We start from the raw sequence: 20,320 nt of genomic DNA, 5'->3' as shown, positions 1-20,320 counted from the left end.
CAGAGCCAGCCCACGTTCAAGGGTATGGACATAGGTCCCATCTCTTGATAGAAGCTGCAAAGTGGCACCATGAAGGGACTCGGGAGTCGCAAAGGGATCGTAGCGCTGCCCCTGTAAGGAACCAGCTGCCATCTGCTCAGACCACAGCATTCCCTTCCCAGCTGCCAGGCCACCTGGGTGACGTGTCAGGGCGTGGACGCCGCTGGTCAGCTGACCGTCAGAGCGGCCCTGCCCCAGCCCACGCGGGGCTTCCTGCCGGCTGTGTCCTGGGTGCTGTCGAAGTCCCGTGTGTTCGCTGCAGAGCAGCGATGCACTGGGTAAGACACAGGACCCAACGACCACGCTCCAGCCAGAAACACGGTGCTTGTCAGAGCTGCGCGTGTCATAGCAGTTCCGAGAAGGGGAAAGACAAACACAGAACTGTCCCACTGGAATTGGAAAACCTTGCAAATAAAGGCATCCTACCCATGAGAACCAGGGGCTGGAAGCGCCACAGTCACATTTATTCAAAGTTACTGTGTCACTTGCAATTCCATCACAAAGATTCAAGGCAAAATAATAATGCTTTTTGGTAACAGATTGAAAAAGACAGAATCATCAAGGTGCTTCCAAATTACACGTGTGAATAAGATTTCTATTTCTACTGCCAGGCTTCAGCGCCCTGTCAAATTTTAACATGAACATTTAGCCCTTTGAATATGTATATGGACTTGGCATACTATCTCTGAAAGACCTTTGGAGTTTAATTCAGACAGATTATTCTCGGAACACGTATCAGAGCTGAGAAATTCTCCAGGTCTTCTGTTAATTTTTATTTATTCAAACTGGCTGTGGCTCAACATGTCCTTTTGCTTTATTCTAAAGGGAAAAATAATCGTATATCCTTGGTGTACAGTTTCCTTGTGAAAGAACAGATTGGATCCTTTCTTGAAAAGCCATAACTATTTACCTAAGATCGTCTTAGCTCACAGTTGCCCCCGAGGTAAGGATGTGAGGACGGACACAGAGAGCGTTGCTTTAAATCTGTTCCTGGTTTTAGAGACTTTGTGGTGTCTCCCTGCTTGCAGATTCCATGTTAGTTTATGAAATTACATGCATTATATTGTCCAATGAAAGTGTTATTTCTCTTCATAAGTGTATCTGCTTGGATTTCCCAAAACTTCCTTTTTATTCATCTGAAAGGCTGTCTTTCACATTTGTGCTTTTCCTTCCTAGTTCACCAGTATAATCTTCAAAGTGTTGACCTTTCCAGTCTCCTGTCACCAAATTAAAACGGAAAAGTTTGCCGCCCCCTCTTCTGCCTTATTTCTCAGTGGCTTCCGGCCTCATCTGGCACCTTCACTGGGGACCTTGACCCTCTCCTGGAAATCATAACACAGGGGAGCAATTTTTTAACATAACTCCTGTTGAGGTCAATCTTTCAGCTGTTTTAGACTTAAGTGGGCATGCTGATTTCAAAACTGCAGTTAGTTTTCTTCTATCACGTCAAGTTTTCCTCTACGGTTTATCTTAATGCGACCACTCTAGGCTGGATTGAGCCTGGATCGAGGAAGCACTGGTGCTCTCCTATTGGCTGAGAGCAAACCTCCCTCGGGTGGGGAGGGGGCAGGGCTGACCTTGGAGACCAGCGACAGGTGACAGGTTCATACTTGTCTAGGCTATTCAGTTAGACATGAGACAGTGAGGTGAGAGGCTGTGTGCCGCTCTGTATAGTGAATCATATTCTAAAGTGTTGTCCGGCTTCTTGTCTGTATACAAGGCGTTAGCAGAATTTATCTTTTTATTTACACACGTACTTATTTCCTTTCCTTCCCATCATGTCTGCCTCTGCTCTTTCTCGTCGTAAGTGCCCTGATTTGTTTTGTTTTATCTGTGGCAGTTTCGCCATTCCCAGTCAAAGGACAAACACCAGCGCATTTGTCAGGCAAGCCTACTTTGCATATTTTAAAGTAAAACTTGGTGATCAAGACAAGTCTTGGGCCCCTCACAAGGTGTGCAAGCCGTGTGTTGAGAGTGTACAGACGTGGACGAAGGGAACATGTGGTAAGTTGCCATTTGGTGTACCTGTGGTTTGGGGAGAGCCCAGAGGTCATTCAAGGGACCGTTACTTTTGTATAGTGGAAACGTCAGGATGGAACAAGAAAAATCAGTGTAAACTAGAGCGTCCCAGTCCACCGTCCGCTAGTTACAAGGAGTTTTCTCTGTGCGTTGAGTGTTTGTGTCGTATTAAGAATTCCCTTTCCCTTTGCTCTTCCCACGAAATCGCGCCGTCTCGCTGGCGGGTTTGTAACCGACCCTCCTGGCCCACGCCCGTAAGGGGAGCGTTAGAGCATCTATCTGCCGTGGGCTGAGCACTTGGGCTCAGATCCCGCACGGCCGCGGCCTGACCACCCACCGGCAGGTGCCGAAGCGACCGATGGCCCAGCAGGAGACCGGCTTTGACTCCCCCACCGAAGCGAACGCGGACCCAGTCCCGCGCCCGGCGGGTGGAAGCCGGGCCTGCCCAGGCTCTCGGGCCGGTGGCGACGTCAGCGGGGCGCACTGCGCGGTGGCTGCCACCTGTCGGTCCCTCTCAGGGCGACGCTGAGACTAGAGACCGCCGGACGTGTCTCCTGCGCCCCCTGCGTGTCACCTCTGCTGACACGGGTGCTCCTGTGCTTTTCAGAATGTCTCCCAAAGGCCTGGGTGCTTACACTGTGGGTGACATAGTTTGGGGGGTGGCTCAGAGCAGTAAAGGAAAGCCCGTGTATCAGCACTGAGAGCCGCTTGTGGGGTCAGAAGCCGACCGGCCAGGCCGCGAGGCCGCGCCAGGGCTGTGACGAGCAGACACGACGCATTTACAGTGGCTCCTGTTTCCCTCCATTTCAACCAGGACCTTGTCCTGAGTTGGGGACCTGAGCAAATGACCGGCCTCAGGGGGAAAACCCCAAGAAAGGACCACAAGGTTTCCCGGAAGACGATGCTGCACACGGCCGCGCCGCGCTGACCTGCGGCTTCGCCCCCGGACCCCGGGAGCAGTGACGGGGCCCCCCGCACGCCGCGCGATGAGAGCGGACAATGTTGCGGCGGCCCCCTGCGCGCCTTCCCGTGGGCTGGTAGCAGAATGGCGCCTTGGGGAACGGGGCACCGGGTGATATTTTTAAGTCAAGTGACAGCTTCGCAGGTTCTAACAGAGATGGCCCAATTCAGAAAGGCTGGAAGGCCCGTTTTCCTGCGCTGCCTGCTGATGAGAGCGGCTGCGTGCTCGTCACACCCCCTGCAAAGCAGTTGGTTCTGAAGCCCTGATGGGACTGTGCCCCAGGACCGAGAGCGGCCCCGGAAAGAGCGTGTCCTGCCGTGGCAGCACAGGAAGGCGGCGCTGGGGGTGTGGGCGAGGTGTTCTGCAAGGACGCGGGTCTCCGGCGGGGGCAGGTGGGAAGCAGGGTTTCCAGCCTGAGTCTCTGAAGCAGGGACCCCGTGTTCCGTGGAGGTGATGGCAACAGGGTGCCTCTCCGGTCTCAGGGGCCGGAGGTAGCTAGGCCACCAAGTGACAGGGACATGGGGGATCGAGGAGCCTGGCTCTCCTCCTGCTTACAGCTGTCCCGGGATTTAAAATCAAGCTCCGGACCGTGGTTAGCAAAATGCTAGACAAGCAGGCTTCTGCCAGGCTGTCCCATTGCCCCTGCGCTGAGGGCCCTTCTGCTCAGGACCTGGGGGCCGTGCGTCCTTCTCATGCTGGAGAAAGATCACAGCCCCTCACCTACCCAGGGCCTGTGTGCCCGCTGCTCAGGTGCCCAGAACAGTCTTCTCCAGGCCTTTCTAAGGCTGGCTCCTGCCATGACACCCCAGATCCGTCACCTGCACAGAGGGGCCTTCTGTCGGAGCCTGTCGGGGTGGCAGCACCTGGCTCCCCGCACGGCCCCGCCTGTCCCCCTCATCAGCTTCTGCGACGGCCTTCAGGGCACTTGGCTCTGGCTGAAATGAGCGCCCGCACGCCTTTGTGGGACGTGTCCGGGGAAGACCGTTCCAGCCACACAGGCGGCCGTGTGGCGCACACACACTGCAGGCCTGGCGCACGGGGAGCGCTCAGGGAATACGTTTAAGTGAGTGGCCTTTCGAAGGCAGCCCCCCGGACCTTCCGGGTGACCCCGTGTTCCTTCCCACGGGCTCCTGGAATGTCGTTGGGTGTTTTCAGGACCCCCGCTGAGCCCAGTACAGCAGCGGGTCTCAGAGATGCGCTTTTTACTTTAGAAAGAAACCGTGTGATGGTATCTGCGGGACACCCAAAGCCGCCCCTGACTTCTGAAGCTCGCGGAAGCGCTCTGCTGCGGTGCCCTTGACCCAGGCCGGCGTCCGTGCCGCGCTGCTGACGCAGGGAGTCCGCTGTCCTGTCCCGCACACAGCCAGCGCTGCTTTAATTCGGTCAGGGAGCAGGAACCATGGACGCTGTGTGGGGCGTGATCCAAACATGGACAGGCCAGGCTGTCATCCATCTCCAGGTACATCGTCCTTTCCTTTCCAGGTTCATGGTTACCGTCCCCTGAGGCCCCCAGCCCCTCCCCCCAACACTTTTCCAGATGCTGCCGGCCGTCGTCCCGGCTTCCAGCCACCCGCTGTGTCCTGTCCAGGACGTGGCGGTGACAGAGACCCCGATGCACACGGCCCTGCTTAGGGACACTGGCTTTGTCATTACTCTGTGTCGAGACCGTCCCAGATCCCATTTCCCAGGAGGTTCACACGGTCCCCTCAAGAATTCCGGTACCATTTCCTCCCACAAACATGGGAAGTTCTCCAGTTCATTCCATTCCACGTGTGTCACAAGCCGTGTGCTCCCTGATGCCCCCCCCCGGGCCCTCACGTGGGGCCGTCCCGCTGTGAGACCCCCGCACGGCGACCTGCTCCCCACATCTCTGCTCCCGGGGATGCCTCCGCCCCGTTCAAACGCGACCTCCGCTCCGAATGACCCTCAGCATAACGTCACTCCCCTTTCTCCTCACCTCCACTCCCTGAAGAGGGATTTTACCCTTTCCGCACCTTTGCTTATAAAAGGTCATTTTTCTCAAGCGCATACGCACTCCGAGAACTATATAGTATTTATTCTTGTTGGAAATAAGTGTATAATCACGGAGCGCTCAGTTCCACGGGGGAAAATAAGGGCTGACCTTTAATACTCGACTAGTTACACCCCACACCTGCTGCTTTGTAGTTTGCGAAGGGCCCCGTGGACAGCGGCCCCTCCGTGTTTGAAAGCGGACAGAGGAAGCCTTGCCATTGCTCCTCTAGAGCTGGAGGCGCCGACGGTCAGAGGCCCTGGGGTTGCTGAGGACCAGAGAGCCAGGCGGGGCCGGAGGCCGCGATGAGAAGCTTGCGCTCAGAGGGACGCTTCGGTCACTGTTCGCTCAGGACGCCGCTGCCTGACACAGACCACATCGGGGCCGACAGCGGCTTTTGAAAGTCGGCGCTGACTCTGCCCAGAGGCTGGCTCCTGCTCGGAGGGTGACGTGATTCAGGGAGGTGGCCTCTGAAACGTTATAACCGACAGCCAGGAGGAGCAGCTCTGCGCATATAAACCCCGCGTGTTTATGTGCGTGTTATATACATTATAAAATGCAGAGCGTGTAAATTAACCAGCATGTCAGACAAAATACACAGGGACAGGGTGCTGAGCTGTTCTTCCCTCCCCGTGAACAGCTCAGGCAGGAGCAGGTGGCCGCGCTGGAGACCGTGCGTGGGGAAGACGCGGGAGGCTGCGTCCTTCCTGGGGGGCTGCCGAGGCCACAGCGACCCGCTGGCATCTGTAGGCGTTCTCCGTGCACCAGAAGAGCCGGGGACGCGGGGGGACATGCCGCCACATCGGCAACATCACGATTAAAGCAGACGCAGGGCAGCGGGGAAGACACAGACTCACTGTCCCTCCCGCCCTTGAGGTGCCACGCAAGCCTCAGGGCGCGGCCACAGGGCCACAGACACTGGGCAGCGGAGCATCGGCGGTGACAGTGGCCGTCTGGCTCACCACCCCCTCCGCTAGCGCTTGAAGGCAGGTCGTCATTTTCAGGATCCGGCGGGTTGTCTGGTATGTTTTCAGCTCGCCGCACTTCGTCTGTCCCACACGGCGCCCCCAAGTTGGAACCCACACAGCCAGGAGGCTGGAGGGGCAGAGAGGGGCCGCCCTGCAGAGGGGCCGCACCGGGGGTGAAGGCCTCCTGACGGAGCATGTGGCGTTTTGCAGCGACATTATCATTCATTCCCTTCCTTTCATCTTCTTTTTTCAAAAAGAAGCCCCTTCGTGTATTTTAATTGGCGTGAACTCTGACAGCCGCTCACGCACGCGGAAGCCGTGCCGTTCTCCAGCTCCGGTGCCCCCCAGAGTCGCGCGAGGACCCCCGTTCTGCACCGTAGCCCCACCCCCGGCCGCTCAGGTTCCGTGTGTTCAGTTTGGTCACTGGACCCGGTCTCAGGGGCAGTTCACTGAAGTCTCACAGACCAAACCCCCGGGGAAACCCGCACTCGGCCCGGAAGCGTCCAGTCACAGCTGAGACACCGAAGGAGAGCCAAGCTGACTTGCGATCCCGTAGGTTAGTTCTGCGTTTTATATGCAAATTGTGTGTGATGCAAAACCTGTCTGTGCCCCGTGTATCTGTGATTGCAGCTGTAACGGTAATTGTTATCTCTGTGTGTGTGTGTGCGTGCAGCCACGCAGTGGGTCCCCTTCCCATCGGGTCCCTCTAACTCAGCGTCAGATCATGAGACGCATTCAGTCGCCCGTAGCTGCGGTCGGTTAGGACGATTCCTGTACAGGGTCCCCTGCGTGAGTCTTCCACGTCTCAGCTTCCCGTCCTGCTCTTGGCGGGCCGTGGAGTTCATATGTTTAATGTTTAAAGCTCCCTTCCTGCACTCGATTGAGGCGTCGTTGGCAAACAAAACTATGTGTGTTGAAGGGACATAGGGTGATGATTCGATCTGTTCACACGTAATGAGACGGGTCGCTGATCTGGTGAGGACATCCGTCTCGGCACCCGGCCAGAGGCATGGTCTCCCAGCGAGGGGACAGGGCGCCCTGCGGAGTTGGGGGACGGACAGCTCGGGGACTTGGTCACGTGCTGCACTCAGTCTCAGGGTTGCTGAGAACGCAGATCTGAGCAGTCCCAGCACGTGTGTGTGTGCACACGCGGTCACACACACACACACAGACAGGGCTGCTGCCAACCCCACAGGGGCGCCCGTCTGCAGTCACTGAGCTGGGGGACAAGGGCCCACACAGACCTGTACTGGCCTCCACTCTCTCAGGCCCCGCGGACTCGGTGGCACCTCACACCCCACCCCCCTGCAGTGGAAACCACTGAACTGTCCCCGCAGAGGTGGGCTGGGCCCAGCCTGAGCCCCTCGGACAGCCCAGGACCAATGTCCAGAGTTCTGTAAGCAGGGGTTCAACACAGCCATTATTCAAAGTTACATAAAATCAGTTAAAGCTAAAATGGTTACATTTAAAGGGTGATCCCCGTCCCAAATGCATCACTTCCTGGTGGCTTTAGTGCCTTACACGATTATTGGGGTCTCGGGTTGTCTGTGTTATGCGGCTGCGAGGTGGGAATATCAGGTCATGGAGAAGTGCTGCCCCTCTCCCCGTCCGCGCTCAGGGGTGTCCTGTCGTTAGCTGGATACGTGGGAGCATTTGTACCCCAGGAAGGGGCAGATGTGGCCAGCCGGGGCTTGATTTTGTGCTGAGGCTGAGGTTTCAGTGATTAAATAATCTACATGTGAATGACAGATAGTTTAATATGACATCACATGTCAGAGGTGATGTCCACACTCCCCTGCAGCAGGTAGTGAGTCCCGACGCCCCTGTGAGGCCACCGAGCAGCGGGGAGGCCTCTGCGCCCCCCGGCCGGCCCTGCCTCTGCGGGGTGCGTGGGGGGACGCTGTGTGTCTTGCCTTTGTTTTCAACTGCCTGCTGCCCGTCCGCTGTATCTGCAGACCTGGTGGTGACGCACGTGTGTACACATGCACACACACGCACACAGGTGTGTTGGCACACACAGAGGTGGCTGCCTACCATCTGCTCATGTGCTGTTCTTGTCAGCCTTGGTTTTTTTTTTCCTTTTTTCCTTTTTTACGTTGTTTTGACAGAAGTACGCCACATGTACAGACATATGAGGAAGCCCCGCCCACTGCCCACGTGTTCACGGCGTTCACATCATCCCGGAGGAGAAGGCGGGGACAGGAAAGAAAGGGCTGCGGGGAAAACGTGAGAGTGCGACAGATCGTCACCCCGGGGACCCGCGCCGGGAGGGGACCGCAGCCTTCCCGCCCCGACAGGCCACGGTTTTCAGTGAAGAGCACAGGCCGACTAGCTGCTCCCACACAGCCCGCGGGAGGGTCACGGGGGGCGTCCCGTGGCTGTCCTTCCCCCTCAGGCTGCTCCCCGCGGCGGTTCTCAGTGTTTGTGTGGCTTTTTCGTCATGTTCCGATGGTTAATTTGAGGTTATTTTCGAGCGCGCGCGTCGCCGACGGAGCACAGTCACGCGTGGGGAATGCCTTCCCGTGCCCGGCTCCCCGGGGCTCCCCAGCGCGGCCCTTGCAGGGCGGGGCGGAGGAGGGGCTGCGTCTCCGCCTCCGGGGCTCATTGATTAGCCTGCTTGCTGTCAGAAGGGTCAATCCGTTAGTTCACTGAGTCACTCAGACACCAAACACACCGCCCATGCGGGGAGACAGCCTGAAGTCAACACTCAGCAGCCGGCGTGGCAGGAAGGCCAACGCCACCTGTAATCGTTCCGTGCTTCCCGATCGGCTCCGCGGCCTGGGCCGGGGCGGGCGTGAGTGATGCTCCGGGAGCTCTGGGCCAGGAGAGCGGAGGACCCCCCGGCCCGGCTCGGCCACAGCTCCGCGGCCCCGTCCCCCTGCTCCGTGCGGTTCTGGATCCAAGGCGGCGGCGGGACGCTGAGGTTCTCTCCGGGAGAAGTCGCGTTGGTCTCTGGAAGCCCCAGGTGACGCTGCGTGGTGACAGACACACAGGGAAGCTGACAGCTGGGCCGGCCCTCGTCTCCCCACCTGGCGTCCGTCCCATCCCTGGTGCCGAGGACCGACGGCAACCCCAGGCTGCTCCCCGGCTCGGAGGTGGCCGTCCACGTGCCGCCCCTCACATGTCCCCTGGCAAAGGACTCCCCGGCTTCCCAGTTCCCCTCGCTTGGCTGGACTTGTCACTTGCTCCAGTGCCCCAGAGGCCAGCTGGTGATGCCCCTGGGACCCCGAGCTCCCCCTTTGGGACCCTTTGCTTTCCAGCTTCTCAGACCTGCATGCGGTCTTCTTCCTGACGCAGTTCCCTGCCCCACGTCCTCCGTGGCGAGGCTGCGTGTGGACTGACCCTCAGTACAGGTACAGATCAGGGGCCGAGCCTTCCCGGGAGGCAGAAGGGGCGTGGGCTGCTCAGAGCGCGGGAGCCTTGCTCAGCCCAGGGTGTGCGGAAGGGCTGCTCCCCAGGGGCCTCGGGAGTCTGGCGATGTCCTCGCTTGTCATGCCTGGCCCTGCGGTGGGTGTCCCTGGCCTACGGGGGGCGGAGGCCACGGATGCTGCCGGACATTCTCCAATGCACAGGGGCGTCCTGCCGGGCAGGGAGGGATCTGCTCCGAAGTCTGATTGGTTATCGGGCCAGTGGTGTTGGCACTGAGAGACTCTGGTTGATTCTGTAGCCCCAGTTCCGAAACACAGTTCTGGGCCCCTTCTGTGCATTGTTACAGCTCCTGCCCTTTCTGTCTGGTGTCTGCAACTACCCCTTCGTTTAAACTTGGGGTCTGACCTGAGGTCACAATGTGCGCTGTTCCCTTGTGAGAACTGAGACAGGACAGGACCCCCACCTGTGCTCACACTGGATGTTTGACCACAGCAGCGCGAAGTCACCGTCCAGCGCCCGGGGGTCAAAGAAGGATGTCGTGCGTCCCCTGCTGACGGAGCTGAAGCTCTGGTCCTCCTGGTGATGAGCACGGTCTGGCCGCGTTTGGCTTTGGTCACGACTGCCACATCACCTGCCGATGTCAGCTCGGCCCTCTGCAGGGCCCTGGCCGGGGCCGGTGTTCACTCCCTGTCACGGGGTCCCCATCGCTGGAAGGATGGAGAGCAATGCCCCTGTCACCGTGAGGGCCCAGTTCCCTGCTCCGCGCTCAGTATTTTGTGAATCAGAAGCACTCACGCCGGAGTCCAGTGCTGTAATCACGTGCCGACTGAACATTTTGGTCCACCTGTCAGCTTATTCTCGCGACCCTTCCGCCACGTTTCTGGAGTGGCCTCGGCCTTTGTTTCTTACTTCGTTACAGCCGTTACTGCGTTACAGCCAGTTACAGCTCTGGCGGATCAGACGGAGGATTTCAGCACAGGTCACGGCCCCTGCCAAGCCTGTGACCCTCCTCCCTTCGATCGTGGCCTCCGGGAGCTTCTTATGCATGCTAATCCTCCCCCGTGTGCATGCCTCTCAGAGGTCGCGCAGGGTGGCCTGCTTTTCTCAGCGATGCCACACGGCAAAGGGGCGGGAAACCGGAGGCTGCTCCCTCCCTGGCAGGGGTGGGGGGCAGGGTGGGAGGAACTGGCCTCTCGGATATGGTGGCTCTGCTTGCCCCTCAGATCCCGCACGCTGCGTCCCTTATGCGTCCCGCGTCTCGGCCTTATTGGGATTTCATCTTGTTTCACAAAGAAAGTGGAGGAACAAATGTCGTACAACCAGAAATACAGAGTTTGTTTCTGCTGATGTATCTGTGAGGCGTTCTGCTGACACAGACGACGTCTACACATCTGGGCTGAGCCATTTGGGGCCCAGCCGTACGCAGGCGTCTGGCATCTGCGTGCACCTGAGTCTCAGGTGTTAGGCGCACACAGTTTTCAATCTGTGAGGTGACTTCTCTCCAGCGAGGTGTGTCCTCCGGGGGACTTGTGCACAGAGACCTCTGTCCCTGTGACTTGTCTGTGCCGTGTTAATGACTCCTGGCTGAAACGCTGATATTGGGGGGCATCTGAGTCCGCTCAGCGGGCGTTCCTCTGTATGCGGAATCCCATCAGTAACCACAGGTACCAAAGACCACCCAACAGATGGTTCCGTGTCTACTCCACACAGTTCCGCCGAAGCGCCCTCTCTGCCCGCCTCGGCCGTCACCCCAACAACTGTACCGGCATCACTCCTATCACCATAGCAACCGCCCCAGAAGCTCCGTTCCTTCTGTTTCCAAGCTCTAGACTTTGAAGACACTCAACGTATACTGAGTGATTCCCAGACATTTCTATATTCGTCTGTTATCCTCATACCTCCTCAGCTATTTCTAGCTGCTCTTATAAGAGCTTTGTTCAGGAAGAGAAGAGAAATCCACTCATTGCTCCATCCCAGTGTCCCAGGGAGCGGACGGAGCCAGCCTGGCGTTCCTGCACAGGGCACTTGGCCATTACGTCCCCGTGGTCGGCAGGGTCGGGCGGCCAGCCCCTTCCTCTCCAGGCCCCCGGGGAAAGGACTCAGCACTGACTTAGTTGCAAGGGACCTGCAGGAGGGCATCGTGGGGGACAGGAAGGACTGTCTTCTGAAGCCACTGTTGGACTAGATTCAGACATTCACTTTGCGAGGTCCTGAGTGTTTACTAACTCAAAACCGAACCTTCATCCTGCGCCGGAGTGAGGACCGTCTCAGATTAGAACAAAGTGAGCACACGTCCATCTTCTCTTGCCGTTTTCCCTGCTTTCTTTGCATTTAACCCCCAAAATATAACTCGCGTGCAAACTGTGCATGGATATTTATATCACACATTCCCTACGGATAAAAGAGCAGAGAGCTGATGAGCTGTGCTGGCGAGCTGGGGCATAAAGTTACCCATCGGCTGCAGCTCTGAGCGGAATCGCGTTGGCATGTTTATCACGCATCTATGACACGTTTTCCTCGCATATGTAACGGTGTCGTGAGAATGATTCATTTCCATCTTTAAAAGTAGCCCCGGAGAACACGACTGTGTAGCTCTCAGAGAATCCACGTGAAGACCGGCTCATTGGGAACCCAAGCTGATCACATAAAATGTGTGGTCTCAGATAATGACTTTATTTTTTTTTAATAATTTATTTATTTGTTTGTTTATTTTTTATTTTTAGAGAGAGGGGAAAGGAGAAAGAGAGGGAGAGAAACATCACTGTGTGGTTGCCTCTCACTCACACCCCCAACTGGGGACCTGGCCTGCAACCCAGGCCTGTGCCCCGACTGGGAATCGAACCGGCAACCCTTTGGTTTGCAGGCCAGTGCTCAATCCACTGAGCCACCCAAGCCAGGGCCTCAGTTGTTTATGAGACCTTGAGGCAAAGAACCCAGATGAGCTGCGCCCAAACACCCGACCTGCAGGAGCAGTGATGTAATAAATGTGAGAGGCTTTAAGCCACCAGGGGCTGCCTCAGTTCTTCACCGCACGCTGCTTGCCTAGTTCAAGTGCGCGGTCAGGTGCGCAACAGGGACCCTCATCCAGCCAGATGGACGTCATGGTCTCACGTACCTAACCATCCCCCGTCCTAGATTCGTTAGAAGCAAGCCCCTGGTCTCCCGCACACAGTCAGACCAGCACAGGAGGGGCCCCTGGGGCCTGCTAGCGACTTCTCACCACGCACCTCCCATTCTGTAATTGGGAGCCTGACCATTTTGCCAAATGAACGTGACGGACGTAACATAGAGGATATCGTTACGTCACTGAGTCCAGGCCTGACCCAGAGCTTTCAGGGAAGATGAGCCCCGTGCAGCAGATAGGAGAGGCTCGCTGTCAGTTACCTGCCCTGGCTCGTGCCTGAAGCCCAGTGACGTTTCGGTGAGAAGCGGCTCGGACATCAGTACAGACCACAGAGATCCCTCCTTCCACGGCCCGGTGGACACTCGTGGACGAGCCCAGGGGTTTGTCTTTATATCAATGCGGTGCTTGAGGGAGTCAAACAATTCATGGTAAAATAATAAAAACCAAAGCCCGATTTTGGAACAAGTCCCCCTTCAGTGTCGCTCGTACACTGATGTCACTAAACTCCGTGACGGCTCTCCCCTCGGGTGTCTGACGTGAGTAACAGTGACCGCAGAGCGGAGGCAGCTGAGCGGCACCAGCGCGGCGCGGGGTGGGCGGCGGTCCCGTGGCACGGGCAGCATTCGTCAGGACATCTCCGCTCCAGGCCCTCTGCACTGGAAGTCCGAGTTAGGGCGCGCACGGGGGACGGAACGCTGACGTGGACGTACGGGACGTGTGGGTTGTGTTTCCAGCATAAGCCACAGTGGAGTTGGGGTCACATGCAGGGGCCTCTGGGGACGCGTCGGGACGAGGTCTCTGCAGGGAGGGCAGCGCAGCTGTGTGCACACCGGTACCTTCGCTCCCCCGACGGCGAGGGATGTCCGGCCTGACACCCCGTCCCACGTGGCCGTGGACCGCTCCTGCTGTTAGAGCTTCACCCACGGGGGCTCCCGAGCCCCGGCTTTCTGGTTTACCCCCTGAAGGACCTTCCCAGGCACTGATTTCTAGACACACGGGGCTATTTTGACAGGTGGTTGGTCTTATTCATTATATATCGGATCTTCCTCTTGTCACTACTAGAATAAATAACCGTATGTCCGTGCCGTTGGGGACACAGCGCTGTAACCTCCTGTACTCTGCACAAGGCTCTGCAGCCATTCCAGCGGTCGGGGAGGGTCGTTCTGCGTGAGGCAGCGTTAAAGGTTTGCGCCAAACTCTGCAGCTCGTTCCTTTGTTCCGGCCAGAAACGAGCTCACGGTCACGAGGCAGCAGGCACCGCGGAAGGGCAGGTTCCCGCGGCCCCGCCCCGTGTCATCGAGGCCGAGCTGCAGCTGGACTTGCCCGTGGCCGCGGAAACAGCCCTTTCACCTTGGCGACTCGGTCAGGAAGCCTGGGTTTCAGACACGGGCCTTGCTTAACAGCGTCTGGCATTTGCTCGGACCAAACAGCCCCCCCCAGAGAACGCGCGTCTCCCCTCCTTCCCTGGTGTGGGGACCGCGCAGAAACGCTCCTCGGGGAACAGGCAGTGCAGGGGCCCCGAGTGTGAGGCTGGAGCAGACGCCCGAGCCCCGGAGAGCGTGGCGGCTCTGTGGTTGGGACCTGGGGGGCCTGGGACCCCAGACACACAGCTTGGCCGCTCTGCCCAGAGGGGCGGTTGCGACGTGGCCTCTTCAGATCCAGGAGGAGGAGGGCTCCGCTTGGGTGTTTCTGCCGTGGGCTCTGCCACTGGACGTGGCTGGCACCGGGAGCCCTCCGCCGATGCCCGTGGCCGGACGAGCCGGGCTGTGAGGAGGGTAAACCGGCATCACGCGGCGGGGCCCTGCGCCCTGGGGCCCGGTCAGCGCTCAGAGAATAGCCGTTTAAAACACAGACAGTTAAACACACCAACAAAAATACACTAAACCCTTGGCGCTCCCTGACGAGTCTGGTGATAGGTTTGTACAGGAAATGTATTAATTACAGTATCAGAATCCAATGTGTATTGTCCATAATTTATTCATTAAATATGGACCAAGGGGCTACTGGAGGTCCTGAGGACTCAGAGGTAAACAAAAACAGCCAAAACTGAAGGGCACCCGGACCTTCCCGCCCAGCCCAGGGCAGCTCCCACGAGCGGGAAGCCACCTGCCGCACACCGACGGCCCGTCCTGAGGTCGTTCACCTCCTTACTCACCTTTGCCCTTTCTGTATCTGCCACACTCGCTCCCACTCAAGAGCTACAAAAGCGTTTTCTCTGAGACGAGAGGTGGCTCAGACGCCGCTGTCCGCCTCCCACACCTGCCCTGGAGAGTGTCCCCACCGGCGGTTCTGGGCTGTGGGCGCGATGGCCAGTGCGTCATGTGGGTGCCCCGGCCCCCGACACACCGGCAGCACCGCGGTCAGCCATCTGGGAAGCGCGGCCCCGCTCCCTGACTCCCGCCTGGCTGGCCGTGCAGGCTGCTGAGGCAGCTCCTGCCTAATTGGACCGTTGTCTCTCCGCCCTCATCCATTTTCTGGCCGTTACGGGGACAGAGGGGCCGGCAGGCCCACGGGCAGCCCCGGGACCTTGCTAATGAGCGCCTGTAATTCGCCAGGGGTGCCGCTGCTTGAATCGATCAAGCCCAGCGGCCGTGCGAGGTTCGTTGCGGTGGACGTTTTTATGCCCGCGTCAGTTACAGCTCATGAATATTGAACAGCATCTAAAATTCAAGAGGCAGCATCTGTACCACTGTGTGCTGTGAGCCAAGCACACGCACACACGCGTGCATACATGTGAACACACGCACATGAGCACACGTGCACACATGCACAGAGAGGTCCACACCTGTGAGCTTGTGCACACACGCACAGAACACAGACGGACGCTGTCAGAGGGAGGCAGTTGGAACGCCTGGTTGGGAAGGTGAAGTGATTAACAAAATCAGCCTCAGACCCAGCCCGCAGGGTGATGAGCAGGGGAGGGGGAGGGGTGCAGGGGGTGATGGTGATGGGGGAGACCAGACCGGGGGCCGTGGGCACACAACGCAACGTACAGGTGACGGGTTAGGGAACTGCACACCTGAGCCCTGTAAAAGCTGACTAACCGTCACTCCGGAAAAGTGAATGAAGATTTTATTTAAAAAGCGGACTCGTGGCCCCCAGTTGAACTCCCCGTTACCTCTGTATTATCGATCGCTCACGCTCTAATCGGCAAAAGCACTTGGCACTTGGAAATCGTGGGTGTTTGTGAAAAGTCTGGAAAACAGTTGGCTTCTCCTTCTCGCCCCTCAATGACTCAGATGTCAGCCCTTTTGGAGACGTCCCAGAGTTGTCTTATTCTTGCCTCATTTTTATGAATTCGTATTTCTATTTTCTGTCCTGCTTGACTGTTTATTTCTTCCTTGTGTTCCAATTCATTGATTTGAACCCCGACTTCCTTCCCTTCTCTGTTCGTTCCCTGTGGATTTTTCTTTATTTCATTTAGTGGAGTCTTCACTTCTTCCCTTGTGCATTTGCTGTACTCAGTGAGTTCTCTGAGCATGCCGATCACCAGTGTTTTGAACTCTGCATTCGATAGGTTGGTTATCTCTGTTTTCTTTATCTCTTTTTCTGGAATTTTGATCTGTTATTTCATTTGGGCCATATTTCTTTCTCTCCTCAATTTGGCAGCCTCCCTGTGTGTGCTTCTGGATATTAGGTAGAACTGCTCTGACTCCCTGTATGGGATTGCTGGGGGGAAGGGGGTACTGGGCGGAGAAAGGCAAAGGAAAAAAGTTGGGACAACTGTAATAGCATAATCAATAAAATATACTTAAAATAATAAAAATAAAACAGGAACTAATGGAAGATTATAAAATAAGTCACAGCCAACCTACCACAGCAATGTTTGCTAAACTTAAGTAGATCTCTGTGCCTAGCTTTGGAATCAGCATGGAAAATTAAGATGAATGTTTACATTTTTGTAAATCAAGAGCTAAACAGAATTTTGATTTCACTTCTTTGTTTTAAAAAAACTAAAAGCAGGTACTTTAAATTTGGCCTTTTGAGGGGCTGCATCCAGCCAGCAGGGTGTGAGCTCATCCTCTCAGTACCGGTGACACTGGAGGGCAGGCCACCTGTGACGCCTGCCACCAGAGCTGCGGCTTCCTGTCCCGGAGCCCCGCCCCATGCCAGCTCCTCCACCTACCCCTGTCCTTGCTCTCGAACATTCTCCCTCCCTGACTTCTGCTCCCTCAGGCCACCGGGGCTGTGCCTTCTGCAGGGAGATGGCTGGTGTCACAGGCCACCCTTTGTAAAGGCAACAGAACCTGCAACGTCCTCAGAGAGTGGTGTCAAGACTTAAGTGGGATAATAAATGTCCTTGGTACACGGAACAGTTAGCAAACTGTCAAAAATGTTCTCACCAGCATCTTTCAGTTCCCAGCTGGGAAATATTTGCTCTGAAAAGCGTCTGCTGACTTCACCAGATCCAATCAGAAGAAAGTTAACAATAATTATCAGAAAACCCCAAACATTAATTATCTTAGACCTCTTCATTCTATTTCTAGAAAATCGTACTAAGGAAATGATCATAAACATAGGGAAGCCGTTCGTATTACATTATTTATAACAGAAAACTTAAATATAAAACAATGAAAACATTTTCATTTAGATATATTAGTCACATGACAAATTATGAAATTTTCAAAATTTATAGTTCAATTAAGAATAAAATTTAACAACTGCCAGTTAATAGTAGGGGGAATGTTTGAAATAGTTATAACTGAATAACAGCAGGAATTAAAAATTAAAAATAGATAAAATTTTGGAATTACAGCCACCAATATCTTAATAATAGTTATTTTGCAGTGGCAGAATTCAGTTTTTTTTTTTCTCTTTATATTTCTGGGTCTTGCAAATATTCTATAATGAGCATCTATTATTATTATCTTTTTAAGTATATTTTATTAATAATGTTGTTAGAGTTGTTCCATTTTTTTCCCTTTGCTCCCCTCTGCCCGGTACCCCCTTCCCTCCAGCAATCCCACCCCCCTTAGTTCATGTCCATGGGTCGTGCATATAAGTTCTTTGGCTTCACCCTTTCCTAAATTATTCTTAATTTCCCCCTGTCTATTTTATACCAACCGATTATGCTTCTTAGTCCCGGCACCATTTCCCCATTTCTCCCCCTCCCCACTCCCAGCTGATAACCCTCCAAATGATTCCCATACCTATGATTCTGTTCCTATTCTGGTTTTCTTAGTTGGATTTTGTTTTTAGTTTTTAGATTCAGTTGTTGATAGTCGTGAGTTTGTTGTCATTTTAGTGTTCATGGTTTTGATCTTTTTCTTAAGTAACTCCCTTTGACATTTCATATAATAATGACTTGGTGATGATGAACGCCTTTAGCTTAACCTTTTCTGGGAAGCACTTCATCTGCCCTTCCATTCTAAATGATAGCTTTGCTGGATAGAGTAATCTTTGTTGCAGGTCCTTGTTTTTCATCACATTGAATACTGCTTGCCAGTCCCTTCCTGCCTGCAATGTGTCCTCTGAGAAATCTGCTGATAGTCCTATAGGCACCTCCCTGTAGGCAACTCTCCACCTCTCTCTTGCTGCTCCAAGGACTCTGTCTTTATCTTTAACCTTTGGCATCTCAAACATGATGTGTCCTGGTGTGGTCCCCTCTGTGTCCAGTTCACCAGGGACCCACCGTGCTTCCTGGACCTGTATGTCCATTTCCTTCACAAAATGTGGGAAATTTTTCTCATTTTTTTCAATTCTTGTTTCCTCATTCTGCACTGGTTGACTGTTTTTTCTTCCTTATGTTCCAACTTATTGATTTGAACCCCGGTTTCCTTCCCTTCACCATTGGTTTTGTGTGGATTTTCCGTTTCATTTAGTATAGCCCTCACTTCTTCTCTTACGTGTTTGCCGTACTCAAGCACATCTGTCAAGTCTGTGAGCATCTTTATCACCAGTGTTTTGAACTCCGTGTCTGTTAGGTTGTATATCTCCTCATCTGTTAGGTTGGCTGTCTCCTCGTCACTTAGCTCTCCCATTGGAACTTTGATCAGTCCCCCCTTTTGGGCCATACTTCTCTGTCTCCTCATTCTGACAGGCTCCTGTGTGTGTTTGCCTCTGTGTCTTAGGTAGAGCTGTTGCACCTGTTAGGTTGTAAGGGGCGGAGCCTTAGGGATTCATCAGTGCAAGGTGACCTGTTTCACCACGTTGTAGCGCTGTATGTGGGGGAGGCGTCTGAGAGGGAACAATGCCACCCACCCAGCACTCGCCCCTTTTCCAGGCACTTCTCCCACTTCCGTATGGGACCGGTGCCCCTCTAGCTGCTGCCCTGGCCGTCGTTCCCAGAGTGGGTGCGTCTGCGGACATTCTAGGACCATGGGGGCCCTTTAAACAAGCGGAATCTGCTGAGAGACTGGCAGTTTCTTCCTCCGCCCCAACCGCCACGGGTCTGCACAGTCAGAAGCAATGAGGCTTGATTTTCCCCGGGGCTGGGACCGTGAGCTGCCTGGCATGGTGAGGAGCTGGGAATGTTCCCCAGGTGTCCCTCCTGACTTTCAAACGCACTCTGTCGGCCTGCTGCTGCCGCTGCCACCACACCACGTCCTCTCTGCCCCAGTTCCGCCCCTCCTACCTGTCTGGGTGAGCGTTTCTTCTTTATTTCTTTGTTTGCTGGACTTCCATGCAGCTCAATTTTCTGGAATTTCTGGTTGTCTCTAGTTTTCAGGTAGTTGTGTTCCTTCTTAGCTGTGGAGGGAGACACAGTGTGTCTGTCTATGCCTCCATCTTGGCCAGAATTCTCCTAGCATCTATTATTTTTATGAAGGTATGAAACAATAACCTTAAATTTTACAAAATGCCGGCTGAGTGAAGGAAGCTCCTTCCTGCACGTCCATGCCCGTGGGTGAGTCTCAGTGGCCTGCGTTCTCCCCCGGGGAAGGACACGCAGAGAGGCGCCAAGGAAGGCAGCGAGGACCGTGGGAGGGAGGGGAGGACGGACGGGGCTGCCCGCTCCCCGCACAAACGTTCACCAAGTCCCCGCAGCAGCCCCTCGCCGTGGCGCGGACACTGAGTGAGCTCAGACACCCGAGTGAGGGAAACAGGAACCGCGTTCAGACCTGGAGGGCCCTGACGGGGTGCACAGAAGGCACTGGGGGCTGTTCTCACGCAGGGGCTCAGCCTGCCCCGCCGCTCACAGCGGAGAAAAACGTGTGGATTATGTGTGAAAAAAACCGAACTCCCGTGTGTCATCCTGTAGGCCACCGGCCATCTAACCTCCGTGTTGGGAGGAGGACACAGTACAGAGCCCCGGGGCTGCGACTTCACCTCCGTGTCTCCTGTGCGCAGCCGCCTGGGGCGGTGACGCTGCCGGTGATGATCAAAGGGCTCTGCCGGGCACGAGACAGGGAGGGCGGGGGCGCGCCCCCCCGAGGACCATGTCCTGACATGGACAGTCCTCGGGGCACATGCGTGACGTGCGGGGCAAATGTCCCCACCACACACTTCCGTACATAAGAAACTTACACTGAAAAACAAATATTTCTAAATGAATAAATCTGAAGCCAACGCGAGTAAAAGAGTAGCAGAAATGTTTCCCATTAACAGAGAGGCAGAGGCAGAACCCAAAGGGGACGCCCCCGCCCCTGGGGGATGGGGGAGCCAGGCAGAAGCAGGAAACGGTGACGGAGCAGACCTGCCCCCGGCCGCAGGCAAGACCCCGAATCGCTAACAAGGAGCGCGGTCACCGCACGTCCAGACGGACACGAGCCAGTGAAGCTTAGTCAGGCCATTTCCACAAAGAGCAAATCTTCTCTGACAAACGTGGTGGCATTTCTGCGTGACGCAGCGGGCCGGAGGGGCATGTGAGTGGGAGAGAGGGAGGCCTGAGA

At 55.6% G+C, this 20,320-nt stretch overlaps 1 protein-coding gene across 1 annotated transcript in view; it reads left to right on the top strand.

Annotated features, from left to right (window-relative positions):
* Positions 1 to 20,320, top strand: part of CNTN6 (contactin 6) — a 122,382-nt gene that overhangs the window by 929 nt on the left and 101,133 nt on the right.

This window comes from Furipterus horrens, unplaced genomic scaffold, assembly GCF_987537825.1.
Source record: "Furipterus horrens unplaced genomic scaffold, mFurHor1.1.pri manual_scaffold_7, whole genome shotgun sequence".
NCBI lineage: Eukaryota > Metazoa > Chordata > Mammalia > Chiroptera > Furipteridae > Furipterus > Furipterus horrens.
Note: the sequence above shows the minus strand (reverse complement) of the source record. Positions and strands in the feature narration are given on the sequence as shown.